Below are 15,449 nucleotides of genomic sequence, written 5' to 3'. Positions count from 1 at the left end.
CGTCCGACTTTGGCTCAGGTCACGATCTTGTGGTTCATGAGTTTGGGCCCCATGTCAGCCTCTGTGCTGACAGCTCAGAGCCTGGAGGCTGCTTCGGATTCTGTGTTGCCCTCTCCCTCTCTCTGCCCCTCCCCTGCTCATGCTCGTGCTCTCGCTCTCGCTCTCAAAGATAAATAAACATTAACAAAAAAAATGTGTTAAAGACTCACTGATTGTCAATTCCTATACAGGTTAAATTACCAATATCTTAGTACTTTCTCCCAATGGAATTTCAACATGTTATTTACATAACTTTGCAACATACCCATTTCTAGTGTTTTTTAACCTATTACCCATTTTTTTTTGTATTTTACATGTTTAAATTACAAAATATTTCAATATCCAAAGCCCTGTTAACTATATTTAACACATATGAAAGCTTTACCCCGTAATTATTTCAGATCCCTCTCTTCAAAAAATAACAACAAAAACAGGTAATATTTACAGGGATGCCTGGATGGCTCAGTCAGTTGAGCGTCTGACTTTTGATTTGGGCTCAGGTCATGATCCCAGGATCATGGGATTGAGCTACATGTTGGGCTCTGCATTAAGCATGGAGCCTGCTGAAGATTCTCTCTCTCCCTTTGTCCCTCTCCCTACTCAAGCTCTCTCTCTCTCTCTCTAAAAAGTAAAAATAAATAAATAAATAAATAAATAAGGTAATATTTACAGATTTAAAATTTATAGATCAATACAGATTTAAGAAACATTTAAAGGTGAAGAGCAAAGATATGGTAGATATGTTACCAAAAAATACATTAATCAAAAGGAAGAAATTAAAGAAATACAGAGGAGATGGGACCAAAATATAGCACACAATAATGCAGTAGATTTTATCCCATAGTGTGAAGTTTGTTTAGCATTCAAACCTCAATTAGTGCAACTCAGTCAACCTGTCAGTGTATTAAAAGTCATACTGAGATAAAATTGACATAGGGCACATATTTAAAGTCTACTAATTGGTTAATGTTGAAAGATACAGATGTATAAACATCTGTGAAATCATCACTATAATCAAGATTACAAACATTGTCATCACCCTCGGAAGTTTCCTTACTGAGCCCTTCAAACCCCAGCACCTGCCCCACTCCCCAGGCAAACAATGACCTGCTTCTGGGCTTACAGATTCCTTTGCATTTCCTACAAATGTAACTAAATGGGATCACGCAGTATTTACTCTTGGTCTGACTCTTCTCACTGCATACAATTATTTTTATCCATATTTTTACATGTATCAACAGTGCATTGCTGCGTGTATCTGAGCAACTCTCCCTTGCATACCCAATAGGTTATTTATCCATTTCCCGTGATGAATGATTTGGTAGTTTCCAGTTAGCAAAAGTATCTATGAACATTGGCTTGCAAGCGTTGATAGACACAAATGCTTTGGTGTCTCTGGGAGTTAAATACCAGAAATGAAAGACAGGGGTGTATGATAGGTGTATATTTAACTTGATAACAGACTGCCAAACTGTTTTCCAAAGTGGTTCCACTCTTTACTACTATTCCCACCAGCAGTGAATGACAGTGCCCGTCCCCGTGTAGCATTCTCCTGCATGCTACGGTGAGGATTTCTTATGTTAGCTATTTTACCAGCAGAGTCATGTTTTAGCCTTAATCGTGCTCCCCAAATGACTGATCCCATGAGCCTGTTATCATGAGCTTTTTTGCCATGCATATATCTTCCTTAGTAAAGTGTCTACTCAAATCTTTGTCTATTTTTTGAAAAATTATGTGTTCATTAATGTTTTCTATTTTTTTTTAATGTTTATTTATTTTTGAGACAGAGAGAGACAGAGCATGAATGGGGGAGGGTCAGAGAGAGAGGGAGACATAGAATCTGAAACAGGCTCCAGGCTCTGAGCCGTCAGCACAGAGCCCGACGCGGGGCTCGAACTCACGGACCGTGAGATCGTGACCTGAGCCGAAGTCGGACGCTTAACCGACTGAGCCACCCAGGCGCCCCAATGTTTTCTATTAATGTTTTCTATTAATCAGTTTTGAGAGTTCCCTGCATATTCTGATTGTAGGTTTTTTATTGGATATGTGATTTCTCTGTCTGCCATTTCTATTTTCATTCTTTTAGTGGTATCTTTTGAAAAGCAGGTACATTCAAAGTTTAAAGTTCAGGTGCACCTGCATGGCTTAGTCGGTTAAATGAGTTAATCGTCTGACTTTGGCTTGGATCATGATCTCACGGTTTGTGAGTTCCAGCCCTGTGTCACATCAGGCTCCATGCTGACAACTCAGACCCCGGAGCCTGCTTCGGAGGTTGTGTCTCCCTCTCTCTCTGCCCCTCCCGCACTCATTCTCTCTCTTTCTCAAAAAGAAACAAACATTAAAAATTAAAAAAAAAAATGAAGTTCTACGTATGATATTTTACAGGTTGTGATTTTGGTGTCTTATCTAAGAAATCACTGGCTGACCCTCTGCCACGTTTCTCTTATGTTTTCTCCTAGAAATTTAATACATTTAGATTTTCAGTCTCAATTTAGATTCAAGCTTACTTCATTTTGAGTTAAATCCTTAATACGATGCAATGTTGAGGTATTCTTTTGTTTTGTTTTTGCTTTTGGTTTTTATATATGGATATCTTTTCCGTGATCATGTGCTTAAAAATGCTGTCCTCTCTGCACTTACCTGCACCATTTTTTTCAGAAATCAGTTGTTCAAATATGTGTGTGTCTATGTCCACACACTGTAGACTGTTCGTTGATGAGTCTCTGTTGTTGGGGATAGCATACTGTCTTGTACTACAGTAGCTTTAAAATTAAAGACTTGAAACCAGGTAATATATGGTTTCAGCTTCATTATTTTTCAAAATTGTTTTGACCAGTCTAAGTATTTTACATTTCCATCCAATTTGTCAAATCCAACTTGGCATTTTCTACCCAACGAGCCTACTGGGAATTCAGGTGGGATTCTTTTTTTTTTTTTTTTTAATGTATGGATCAACTTGAAGATAATTGACATCTGGACAATACTGAGTCTTCAGACTCAAGTTTCTGAGGAATGGTGTGCAGGTCTCTACAATCTTCTGTTACATTTGCCCCCGTGCATGATGTATTGTTCATGGCAAAGTAAAAGGTGTGTTTTGACCAATGGTATTCCACTTTAGATTCTAACAGCCAGTATATAAAAATCACAATTGACTGCTGTGCACTGATTATGTCTTGGGCAATCTATTTGATTGGATGTCAAACATTGTGAATGTGGCTTCATTGGGTGATGGATATTTTTGAGTTCCTATAGATATCCTAGGCATTTGTTCTGGGACACACTTAAATCACATGGACAGTTTGTTTCTTTCACAGATTTGTTAGTCTGGACCATAGTGGTTGTCAGGACTGGACAAACCATCTCCTACTGAGGCAAAATTCTATCAAGTTTTCCAGGATGGTTGATTGGAACAGGGGCTGGTCCTGGTCCTGGGCCATCTTGGGGAAACATTCCCTCTCATCTGTGGTGATTCGTTTCCTGGCTGCATGTAGCTTTCAGTAGATCATAGGATATTTTTAATTGGTTATTTCTCTAGCCTTGAGCAGTTTGACTAGTAGTCTCCTCATCTAAATGCACTGATATTTACTCCAGCGGAAGCATCAGGCCTCTGGACAGATCTCCATCCTTCTCTCTGGGTGAAGACCTCTTTTCTGGTGCTCTGTCCAAAGAAGCCAACCTACTCTGGTCTCCTGAGATTCTGACAGTTTTTTGGGTTCTGCCTGGACTCTGCCTCCCTAGGTCATGTCTGGAAAACACTCTCAAGACAATATGCTGGGGCAGTAATGGGCATCAACTAATTTGTCTTCTATCTCTCAAAGATCACTGCTCTTTGATTCCCGATGGCCACTTTCAAAAGCTGCCCTTCTTCTATTTCTACCATGTTCGGTGGGTTCCTGAAGGATGCCAAAACTTGTCTCTTAGTCCGTTCTAGCCAACAACTCCTTTTCTAATCCTTATTTTTTTTTAAATTTAAAATGTGGTCCTTTTCTACAGTAGCCCCATTTTTCTATGAACACATTTACAGGAGATTTAAAAATACTCCTTTTGCGTCTTTGAGTGTGATTGCTTTCAGTCTCCTTACTGTGGCCATATCAGACATACAGATATTGATATTTTCACCTTTTATTTGTCCTCTTTCTTGAGTGTTTTTATTAACTCTCCTAGTTCTTATTTTCCTGTTTTGACTCATGTCTGACTGTGTTTTAGCTTATATGTGATTACTCATCTCTTGGGATGTACCCCCCGCCCCCTCAAAAGAACTGGTCATTAAATGTGCATTCTCTTCTAATTTGAAAATCACTTCTGGATTTTGTCACTTTTCTCTCTCTCTCTCCAGATATACCATACAAAACAACACCCCTCCCATTTGGCATGATACCTGTGGTACGCTAAAATGTCAATATTATTAGTTCTATCCCTTAAGCTTAAAACACCCACAGGCATTTTAAATGCAGCAATGAGATTTTCACACACCACCCAGACTGCGCCTTCGATTAACTGCCCTCCTGAACTAAGGATACACCATAGCCACCCTTGCCAGCGAAACAATATTGTAGTGACCCAATTCAATTTAGCTCTTAGCCTTTTTAGATTGCTAATTCCATGAATCCATTTCACTACTCTACAATTTCAACTCAAAGGAAAAGAAAAAGGAAGAACCTTAACGTTGCCGAGTTATTAAAAAGTGAATAATACAACGACACGTATCACGTTCAGATGGATGCAAAGGAAGAGTTCTGTTTCGAGAAACCTAATTCAACACAAACCCTTCTGTAATTTTTTCCCAGCCTGGGGAGGGATAGATTGCCTAGCTTTACCATAAGCCTGGGACCATATTTTCAACCATCTCCTGTGGTCTGATGGTCTTTAATGGACTCATGCAAATATCTCCAAGGGCCGGTTTTGAAAGCCCAGCCACCTAACAAAGTGAGCTTTAATTAAAGGATTAAGTCGTTAACAAATGAAGAGTGTTTATGCGCAGAAGGGCTTCAAAGCCTATTTTCATGAAGATGAGCGTTCTTTCTCTTGCAGCTGTCTTAGCCTTGGGGGGGAGTTCGCAGCTCTGGGTGGGCAGGAGTCCAGCTGAGTAGGAGGAGAGGCTTAGGCTGCAGGCAACGTTTCCCTGCAGGTGCTTCCTCAGAGCGGAATTTAGTCTGATGCCCAACTGGATGTGGAGAGAGGAGATCACTTCCTCCCCTGACGGACCATTTCATCTCATCTGATTTCAGATTATCTTTGGATAAAATCACGTGTTCAATTAGCAAAGTGACGTTCTCTGCTCTATTATTTATTATCGTAAAATTTATAAAAGCATGCCAGTCCTGATTATTTGTGAGGACGTCCTGATTTAGATTAGATTTAGGTCAAGTTTGCAAAAAAAAAAAAAAAATTAGAGAGTAAAATACATGTTACCTTCCCCAACTATGACCTGTAGGTCCAATGGAATGCAAATTACACATGGCTTATATGGAACCTGCTTCATAAAATGATGCTATTCATGTTAAATATTTATCCATCATAAATAATACCAGTCAGTGATATGTTTCCACAGTGGATTACTATTAGCAATCAATTCCTAAGATGTTGGATTTCATCAACTTGCACAAGAGGAAAAATTTAGCTGACTCTCCAACAACGTGGGGGCTGGGGGTACTGATTCCCCGTGCAGCCCAAAATCTGTATATAAGTCCTGACTCCCCCAAACTTAACTGCTAATAGCTTACTGTTGACCAACCTTACGAACAATACACACAGTCCATTAACACATATTTTGTAAATTCTATGTATTACACACTGTATTCATACCATAAAGTAAGCTAGAGAAAAGGAAATGTGATTGAGGAAAAATCAACACAAGAGAAAATACATTTACAGTACTGCATTGCAATTATTGAAAAAATCCGCATACAAGTGGTTCAAACCTGTTGCTCAAGGGTCAACTGTAGAGATGGAAACTTCTAGAAAGTTAGTTCTTTAGAGAAACATAGCACTGTTCTTACCTCATGAAGCAGAATTCAGATCATGCCTTCAGTTTTGATTTCTTCTTTCATCTGATGTTTCATGTGTCCTCTACAGGGAATTTCGCAAATTATGTGTTCTTCTCAGCATTTCAGGGCATTTATTTCCTTTGATTTCTAGCTGGGTGAGCTAACAAAGAGTGGCTGGTAGGTGTGTTCAGTTTCCTACCTTGAAAACTGAGCCTGGAGAGTGGCCATCAACATGAGGAAACGTCGTGGCTATCCAAACAAGGAAAACAGGAATACTAGTGAACGGATAGACCTGGTGGCCATTAAAAATGATGATGTCAGTGGATGTATATCGAAATGGAAAAAGGTCCAGGATAAAAGGCTGAAGGAAAAGCAAAAAAAAAAAAAAAAAAAAAAAAAAACCAACTAAAAATGAGGTGCATGGTAGATTCCATTTTTGTGAATAAAAATTTGTGTGGATATTTAAAGCCATAGAGTATGTCAGATGATAGAACTCCCTGAGAGTAGTTATCCTTGACTCATGAGATTCAAGATGATTTTATAGTATTTATAGTTCTGTGTTTATGCTTTGTAATTTTTCTACAGTATCTACAGACAGCATTCCCCCCCCCCACCCTTACCCGCAATTTCAGTTGCCCGCGGTCAATAGCATTCTGGAAACACACTCTTTTCCAGAGATGTGCTAGGAAGGTCAGTAGCCTAACACGACCTCACAACACCTGTATCACTCACCCCACTTCATCTTATTACGTAGGGATTTTATCATCTCACATTATCACAAGAAGAAGCATGAGAACAGCACAATAAGGCATTTTATCATTAGTTACTATTGTTAATCTCTTACTGTGCCTAACTTATTCACCGAACCTTACCGCAGGCATGCACGTACAGGAAAAAACATAGCACATACAGGTTTTATACTGTCTGTGGTTTCAGGCATCCACTGGAAGTCTTAGAACCTATCCCTGCAGTTAACCAGGGAGGGGGGGCTCCTTTATGGTCTTTATTGCCCAAAAAAAGTTTAGTGTTTTGCATCAACAAGATTTAATATGATTCTAAATCATCCCCCTGACTCTGACACAAAAGATACAGAAAAGAGGAGAATGACGAATGAGGTAACCACAGGTGGCGGGGTCTGGATTAGAAATTTACACTCAGGTCACTGTCACAAAGACTGTTCTGCAGACACTAATATAAGCTAGAAAGGCACAAGAGAGGCCAGAACTGCATTCTACCATTTCCTCGTGACCCATTAGGGAGTATAAAGTAATTTTCTTTAAAATATTGCTTTACCTTAATCCATAAAGAGTCATCCTATATTTCTCATTGATAAGCAGTTATTCACATATATTGTCAGTTTTATCCACATTCAGATTTATGGCAATGAAGTCTAGATAAAAGTTCATGAAGGCTAACTGGCTGAGACACAGCGTTACTAAATGTCTCCATTCTCAAGTCAATCAGAGCTTATGCCGTGGTTTAAGAACAGAGCCACCATTGCAAAAATAGCAACGACAACAAGAAGGTGAGGGTAGAACAAGAGACTTGGAGAAAATTTCCCTGACATAGGTCCTAATCAGTCCCATGAGGGCCTCTATGAATAGAATGAGAATTGCAGGGAGAGATGATATCGATAAATTCTTGCATTTACTAAGAAGGTTGTCAGTGGGATTGATAGTTACTGGAATATATAGTTTATATTTTGCAAAGTAGTAATTTTATTGTAGAGATTATGAACGCTTCAATTAAAATGGCATGCAATTACGTTGAAGCCTATTTATAGAGTTTCTTGCCTGAGATCTTCCTCCTCCCGTGAAAACAAAACAAAGCAAAAAAAACTAATATCAAAGATACAATCTTAGCTTAAGGAGTATCTTTGCTTGTGAAATACATGTAGGTAGGAAAAGGAAGGAGACATATTCTGAACATTTTTGATGAGAAACGAACATCTTTTTCCAATTAGATGAATTGTTGTAGTATATCATCGTGTTCAACCTCATACATATTTGCATTATGGGAGTTTCATATGTTCCATACCTGTTGCCTTATGTAAAATTCAACTTTATGAATTCTCTTTATGTATCTGTCTTCACAAAACAATCACATTCCTGACACAGCAAAGGGGGTGGAAGAAGGCCAAAGAAAAGATCCAGAATAGGGGCTGGAAAAACTCTCAGCATGCAGAGACAATGTGGGTTTTGATTGACAGGGTGACAAGGGAATGGTTGAACAGAGAGAGAAAGAGAAAGAGAGATTCCTGGGGATGCTATACAAATAGGTGGATATAGCATCATTGCTACCTTGGCAAAGGACAGAACAAACCCATCATTCCCATTGGTAGCTTTGTGTTTTTATTTGAGTTGATAGCACACAAGGTCATGAGTGACCTAGTGATATGATGGAAGACATGATGTGTGTGTCCTTGGAGATCATAGAATACTCTAGAACAGATCAGATACAGAGTCTTTTGAATTGCTCTGACCTCTGCGATCTGAACACAACGATATCTCTTCCTCTATTACTGTGGAGTCTTTAGAATTTATGAGGAAGTAGTCTTTGCATCAATTTTGTGGCAATATATTTTCAAATCTCCCACAAATGGAGATTCCCATTTTGTGACAGTCTGTAATAAACATCTAGAAACACATGCTGTGGCCCCAGAGAGCAAACATAAAATATTCATTAACCATCCCTTTACCAAAATGAGGCTTAACAACTTGATACTGTTATTAATATTCAAAAGTGAAATATTCATTTTGGAAAACTGGCAATGTCAGAAGAACGAGGTTTCTTTCTTCTAAGGTGTGTGTGTGTGTGTGTGTGTGTGTTGACTTTAGAGAAATATTTTTATGCAGGATACAGAGGCAATGACTTCTTAAAACTCAGAAAATTGAATGATTTTCTGGAAGTTGATGAAGCCCTTCCTTTATTTTTTGAAATATTTTTTAATGTTTATTTTTGAGAGACAGAGAGAACACAAGTGGGAGAGGGAGAGAGAGAGAGAGAGAGAGAGAGGAAAACACAGAATCTGAAGTAGGCTCCAGGCTTGGAGATGTCAGCACAGAGCCCAATGTGGGGCTCAAACCCATGAACTGCGAGATCATGACCTGAACTAAAGTCAGATGCTTAACCGACTGAGCCATGCCGGCACCCCATGAAGCCCTTCCTTTAGATAAAAACCACACCATTGCCTAAATATGTTAGTTTTGTTTAATGATGTTCCCACCACTTTGTTTCCATTGAGAATAAAACTTCAGTAGATTCAGTAGTGGGAGGGGGGGAACGTCCAGAGACCTTGTTCTCAGCCAGGTGTATACAGAAATCATTCATGCTTTCTACACGTCTATTTCCATCAGTCTCATTTTGTTTACATGTGTTTGAAGAGAGAACAATACTGATTAATTTTGAATCTGATATTGATAACAAGGCAAAATCAGCTTTTGAAAGCCAAGGAATTAAATTGTAGCATGCGTTTTTCATCATTTTAAGTGCTCTCTCTATACCATGGTAGCTAGGATCTGGGATATCTACTGTTAGTTGTTTTATTTAAGAAAAAATTGAGTTCATACTCTCCACCATTGTACACATTCTAGTATACCACCTGCTACACCAGCTGTTTGCAATGGAGACAACACAGATGAAAAGCCTGCAGAAGTCAATTAATGCATAATGTTCTTTCCTTGCAAGATCAGTTACTAAATCTTACTGGTTTAGGTCTGATGTAAAGCAGCCCATGTGAAATTCAGCTTCCCTCATGAGACCATGTATCATCAGAATATCCTACGGCTCCCGTGGCTTAAAAATAATTCAGGAAAAGAGCAGAGTCCAGAGAATCTCATATTGGAAATGTAAACAGTGTGCTCTTACCAAATTCTTCTGGGATATTTATTATTTTAAACCACTGCTTTGTTTTTTTCCTTATGGCTTTGAAATGCTAAGCTCAAGATACCCATGCATCTTAAATTAATCTATAAATGGGATGTGGTTCAAACAAATGGACAGGAGGTTTGGCATAACTTAACCAAACTGGGTCCCGCATATTGGGGTTGAGAAATATGCTATGATAATTAAGAAAAAAAAGTATTTGAGACAGAAATGTAAGGTAGGACTATTGCCCTCAAATATTATTGGGTTCTTCCCTACTAACTGTAATGGAAATAGTGGGTAACTGGGGCAGAGAGAAATACAGCATTAAAGAACAAGATGTTAAGTCTAGAGGCAGATCCGTGCATATAAGGCAGTTATCATACATCAGATCAGATCCAATCAGCAAACCATTTCCATAAACAGTGTTAGAACATCTGGCTATCTACTGGGGGCTGGGGGCTGGTATAAAGATAGAACGCTACCTGCATAAATAAGATATTAATTCTTTATTTTTTTTATTTTTTTTTATTTAAAAAAAAAATTTTTTTTAACGTTTATTTATTTTTGAGACAGAGAGAGAGAGCGAGCATGAACGGGGAAGGGTCAGAGAGAGGGAGACACAGAATCCAAAACAGGCTCCAGGCTCTGAGCGGTCAGCACAGAGCCCGACGTGGGGCTCGAACTCACGGACCGCGAGATCATGACCTGAGCCGAAGTCAGACGCTTAGCCGACTGAGCCACCCAGGTGCCCCAAGGTATTAATTCTTAAAAACAAAAGAAACACGCAAACAAAAAATCTCAAAATAAAAAAAAAATCATGCGGAGAAAAGAGGAATGATATTTTTATACATTTGGGAGTGGAACAGCCTTCCTAAGCTTGACAGCAGAGAATCATAAAATCATGGTGTTAGATATCAAAATTCATGATATCAAGGACCATCTTGACTCTATAAAAGCCAGAAACTGTAAACAAAGAAACAAAACTGAAATCGTTGTCTTGTCTCTTTTATCATTTCAACACATAGAGGGAACAGTGAGCCCATTTTCACGTGTTTTTATTTAAAATGAGTGCTTCAAACAAGGAAGTAAAATATATACTAATATGACCACAGTAATAATTTTAAAATACAATAAAATGTATCCACAGAACAGATTTAAATGGTAAAAGAAGCTACGACAAATGGCTAGTCACACTAGTAATTTAAAAAAGAGGCAAATAAACACAGACACGGAACCATTTTTTTAGCTTATCACATTGGCAAAATAAGAAATAGAAAATATAAATCTTTGATTAACTATGCAGGGAGATGGGCATTCACCCTTGATTAGTCATACCGTGACTACATTGGTTTTGTAAAATAATTAGAACTCCCCATAAAACTGATATTACTTTGATATAGTGATAGATACATGTTAGGTGAATAGCATCTTGTGTGTGTTTATAATACGTATTATTTTTATGACACTTTACCACATGCTATGCCAGATCCCAGAAATGCATGTTTCTATGGTACCAAACCTGTGAAACTTTTTCTAATTTTTGAGTCCTGTGTCAAGCTTAGAGAACCTGTAACATCCATACCCCACTGCTAATATGGACATTTGACACCAGCTCTGTATCATTCTCCTGGCCTAGAGGTACAATGCTATGCATCCAATAGAATCATTCTTTTTCTTTAAGTTTATTCATTTATTTTGAGAGAGCAAGCAGGGGAAGGGCAGAGAGAGAGAGGGAGAGAGAGAGAATCCCAAGCAGGCTCTGAGCTGGCAGCACAGAGTCCAATGTGGGGCTTGAACCCACAAACCGTGAGATCATGACCTGAGCCGAAATCAAGAGTTGGACATTTTTTTTTTTAATTTTTTTTTCAACGTTTTTTATTTATTTTTGGGACAGAGAGAGACAGAGCATGAACGGGGGAGGGGCAGAGAGAGAGGGAGACACAGAATCGGAAACAGGCTCCAGGCTCCGAGCCATCAGCCCAGAGCCTGACGCGGGGCTCGAACTCACGGACCGCGAGATCGTGACCTGGCTGAAGTCGGACGCTTAACCGACTGCGCCACCCAGGCGCCCCAAGAGTTGGACATTTAAGCGACTAAGACACCCAGGCGCTCCCGCAATCCCTGTCATAAATGGATGAACACTTTAGTCTTTCCTGGAGGAGAGGGAATGCTACAGTGTGACTGAAACATAAACCAGTGTACTTAAGGTTTTGCCAAGGGTTGACACCTCATGCCCAGAGTCACTGCATTATTTATCGTGAATTCAGAGCCCACTCTGAAATTTCACAACCTGTGCATTGTTCAAAAGCATTGCTTCTCAACCAGAAGCGTCCACCTGTGTCTTTCCAGAAGCACAACTCCAGATTTCCAAAGTGTGTGTGTAGGTGTAATGTGTGTAATGTGTACATATGTAGCGTGTTATGTGTAGAAATGCCTAATGTGTGTGTAATGTGTATGCAATGTGTTTCTAGTGTACAATGTGTATGTGTAGTATGTGTATATATGTGTAGTGTATGTGTAATGTGTGTGTGTGTGTGTGTGCATTTGCACGTTTCTTGGCTTCAGGCATCCTGATAGATAACCTGGCATGAATTATCTGTAGGGAAGCATATTCCATATGAGTCTGGCTTCTGAATCATTTCATTCATTAGCCATGTTTTGTAATTGTGACCTTAGACGATTGGTAGAACATTCTGAGAAATGGCCCACAAGAAACCAGTTCGTATGTGGTAGCTTTAGGATAGTCCTCATTGAGTTGCATGGGCTCTTCATGGGAACTGATAATATTTTTGGACTCGATTTCAAGAACATGGGTCCTTATTTTCCGTCAAGCGTTGACTTATGTCTTAAAACATTGGTGAGAACTTGTAGATGATGAGCATGTAGCCGCAATCCCGATACATATGACCTGCTATCTTCACTTGGTTTATTGATTTTGATCAGGCATGCTTTCTTTCCTAATATTTCCCTCTATATTCTGCTAAACTTTGTTAAGACGTGCATGCCTTATAAAATGTTTTAGTATGCTGTCTTGTCTATATTTTTGAATGTCTTATTGAATGGCACACATACGGGTTTAAATGCATGTTTTCTGTTTGTCTCTACAGTGCAGAAGAGAGATCCCAGCTCGCTGTAAACCCTGCTTACCCTAGGACCTCGTGCTCTCTCGGCATGTCTCGAGGGCAGGTGGAGAAGACTGTGTCTGCTCTACTCCTCCACCTGCCCTCGCATTATAGGAAGAAGGGGGAGGGCCATGTGTTGGCCATAGCCTTTCAACCACGTGCCTATGTGCAGTGCAAGCAGTGGCTAAAGAACACTCAAAAGTTACCAGTGCTCCACACTCTTATTTTCTCCTGGAGATTCCTCTTACTGTGCCCTGCTTTTGGAAGAAGCTCTTTTGTTTTTCATTTAGCCAGAAGGACTTGCTGTCTTTAGAAATCTCTCGCTACAGTAGAGCCCCATTTGGGATGAACGTGAAGCAGAGTGCTAGGAGCTCTTGAGAATGGACTCACCCAGACATCCACGTTGTACCAATGGCAAGCGGTCTGAACAGCCATCTGTCCCACCTGGCATGCTGACCAGTTCCTGAGTAGAAAGTATGGAAGAACCTGGCCAGTGCTTCCAAGAGCAAGAATATTTTCACATCAGGGTAGCATAATCGGAGACAGAGACTCCTTCCCCTTTCCATGGGAGGATGCAGAGCAGGAAAGGCATCAGGAGAACGGGACTGGGCGTGACCCACCGCAGCATCACTGTGGGCTTTGTCTCCACGGAGCCAATTCAGAGGCGCATGGCGGAGCATCAGCAGCCAACACAGCACAGCATCTCTGCTGGGCTTTGTGCCTTCCTCCGCTGATTGTCACCACAAAGCCGGAGGGACCACACAGGGAATGGCTGACTCTTCAAGGTAACCCTGGGAGCTGTTGGAGCAGCAGGTGGTAATCATCCTAGTGTTGAAATACTGCTCAGGCCTTCTAGAAGCAGAAGCTGAGACAGGGCTTGTTATACAAGCCCAAGGTTTGTAGCATGGGGTGGTCACAGGAGAATCTTGTCAGAAAGTGATGGGAGCAGAACGGGCAGGTGAGAGGCCAAGGAATCCCAGCCCGGCCCCACGGGGAGCTCAGGAGTGTGGATTGCAGCTCAGAGACTGTTCTGCTTGAGGCGAGAGGCTTCACTTCTTACAGCAATACATCGGTCAGTCACTGGGCACAGGTGAAGGGAGAAGATCTCTCAGGCCCGTGGATGTCTGCAGCAATCTTTCGGAAAGGGATATGGGTGAAAACAGGACCATCTGGCTATGGTCTACCAGCCATAAAGGTAACCTGGTTCACCATCTGACTGTCGAGAAAGAGATGCTAAAGGAGCCCACATTAGCCATTAGGGAGCTGGAAATCTACGTGACATGTGAGAGTCTAAACCATGCATACGGAGAGAGGAGAGCGCAATGCTATTCTCCCCGCTCACCTGTACCTTCCTGTCAACTCCACCTTATTTTTCTTTTGTCTCTTTCGTGCACCTCCTCAGATTCTGATTCCCAGCAGTAGTTCCCAGCTTTGCAATCAAGCTGATCATAAACAAAGCCTTAACAAGTGGGTGAAGCCATAAATGGCTGAATTAAAATATAGACAAGTGAGGCGGCTGGGTCTGCTTTTTTGAGAGAGTTGCTGCGATGTTTATAGAACGTTGCGTCATGTGGCATAGGACAAGGGCAGGATTTAATAGGTACAAAGAGTTATTTAATATTCCTTCTCCGTAGCAACTCTTATTGAAGTTCTGTGCATCTGGCAGTTATGGATTAGCAGGCACACTCTTTGGAAAATAATTACTTTGTGCCTTTGGGTGTGGGCATTAATTTCTTAGTCTTGGAATAGGTTCCGTTCTATATTTCAAATTACATTGTGCTTTCTAACTGGGAAATGTGTTTGCTTCTTGATCTGAATCTAGGGAGCTAGGGACAGAAGGCCTGTAAGACAGGAGGGACATTCCTGCTTTTATTGCAGGGGTTAGGCTTGGAAATATCACAGCACTTTGGGGAAAAGATCACGTGAAAACAAAGCTTTGGATGGGTTATTAGATGGTGCAAACTCTTCGTGACATGAAGAGCTAACATCCATCTTTTCTGAACCAGTTAACACATCGCCTGCACACTGCTTTCAGACATAGAGACGCTGACCTAATTTATGTGCTCACCATTTTTATTGCACATTTCAGAGATGAGACCCAATACTGGCCAAATTGCCTGTTAAGGAGAAATTAACAAATGGATCAAATGAAGTAATACATGAGAAATTGGGGTGGGGGGACAGCTGTAAAACATGCTGTCTTATTATGATACAGCCATTTGTGTGAAATTATCCAGAAGTTTTGAGGAGGAAACAGGATATCATGGGGATTATGCTCATCATCCATTACCTATCTACCTGCCTATCTAAAGCATCCACAATCTATCATATCTATCATCTATCTATAATCTATTTATCTTTCTATTTACCTACCTACTCACCTATCTAAAGCATCTATAATCTATTGTATCTATCTATCTATTTATCTATGTAT

This window comes from Panthera leo, chromosome Y (genome assembly GCF_018350215.1).
Source record: "Panthera leo isolate Ple1 chromosome Y, P.leo_Ple1_pat1.1, whole genome shotgun sequence".
NCBI lineage: Eukaryota > Metazoa > Chordata > Mammalia > Carnivora > Felidae > Panthera > Panthera leo.
This window is presented reverse-complemented; position numbering follows the sequence as displayed.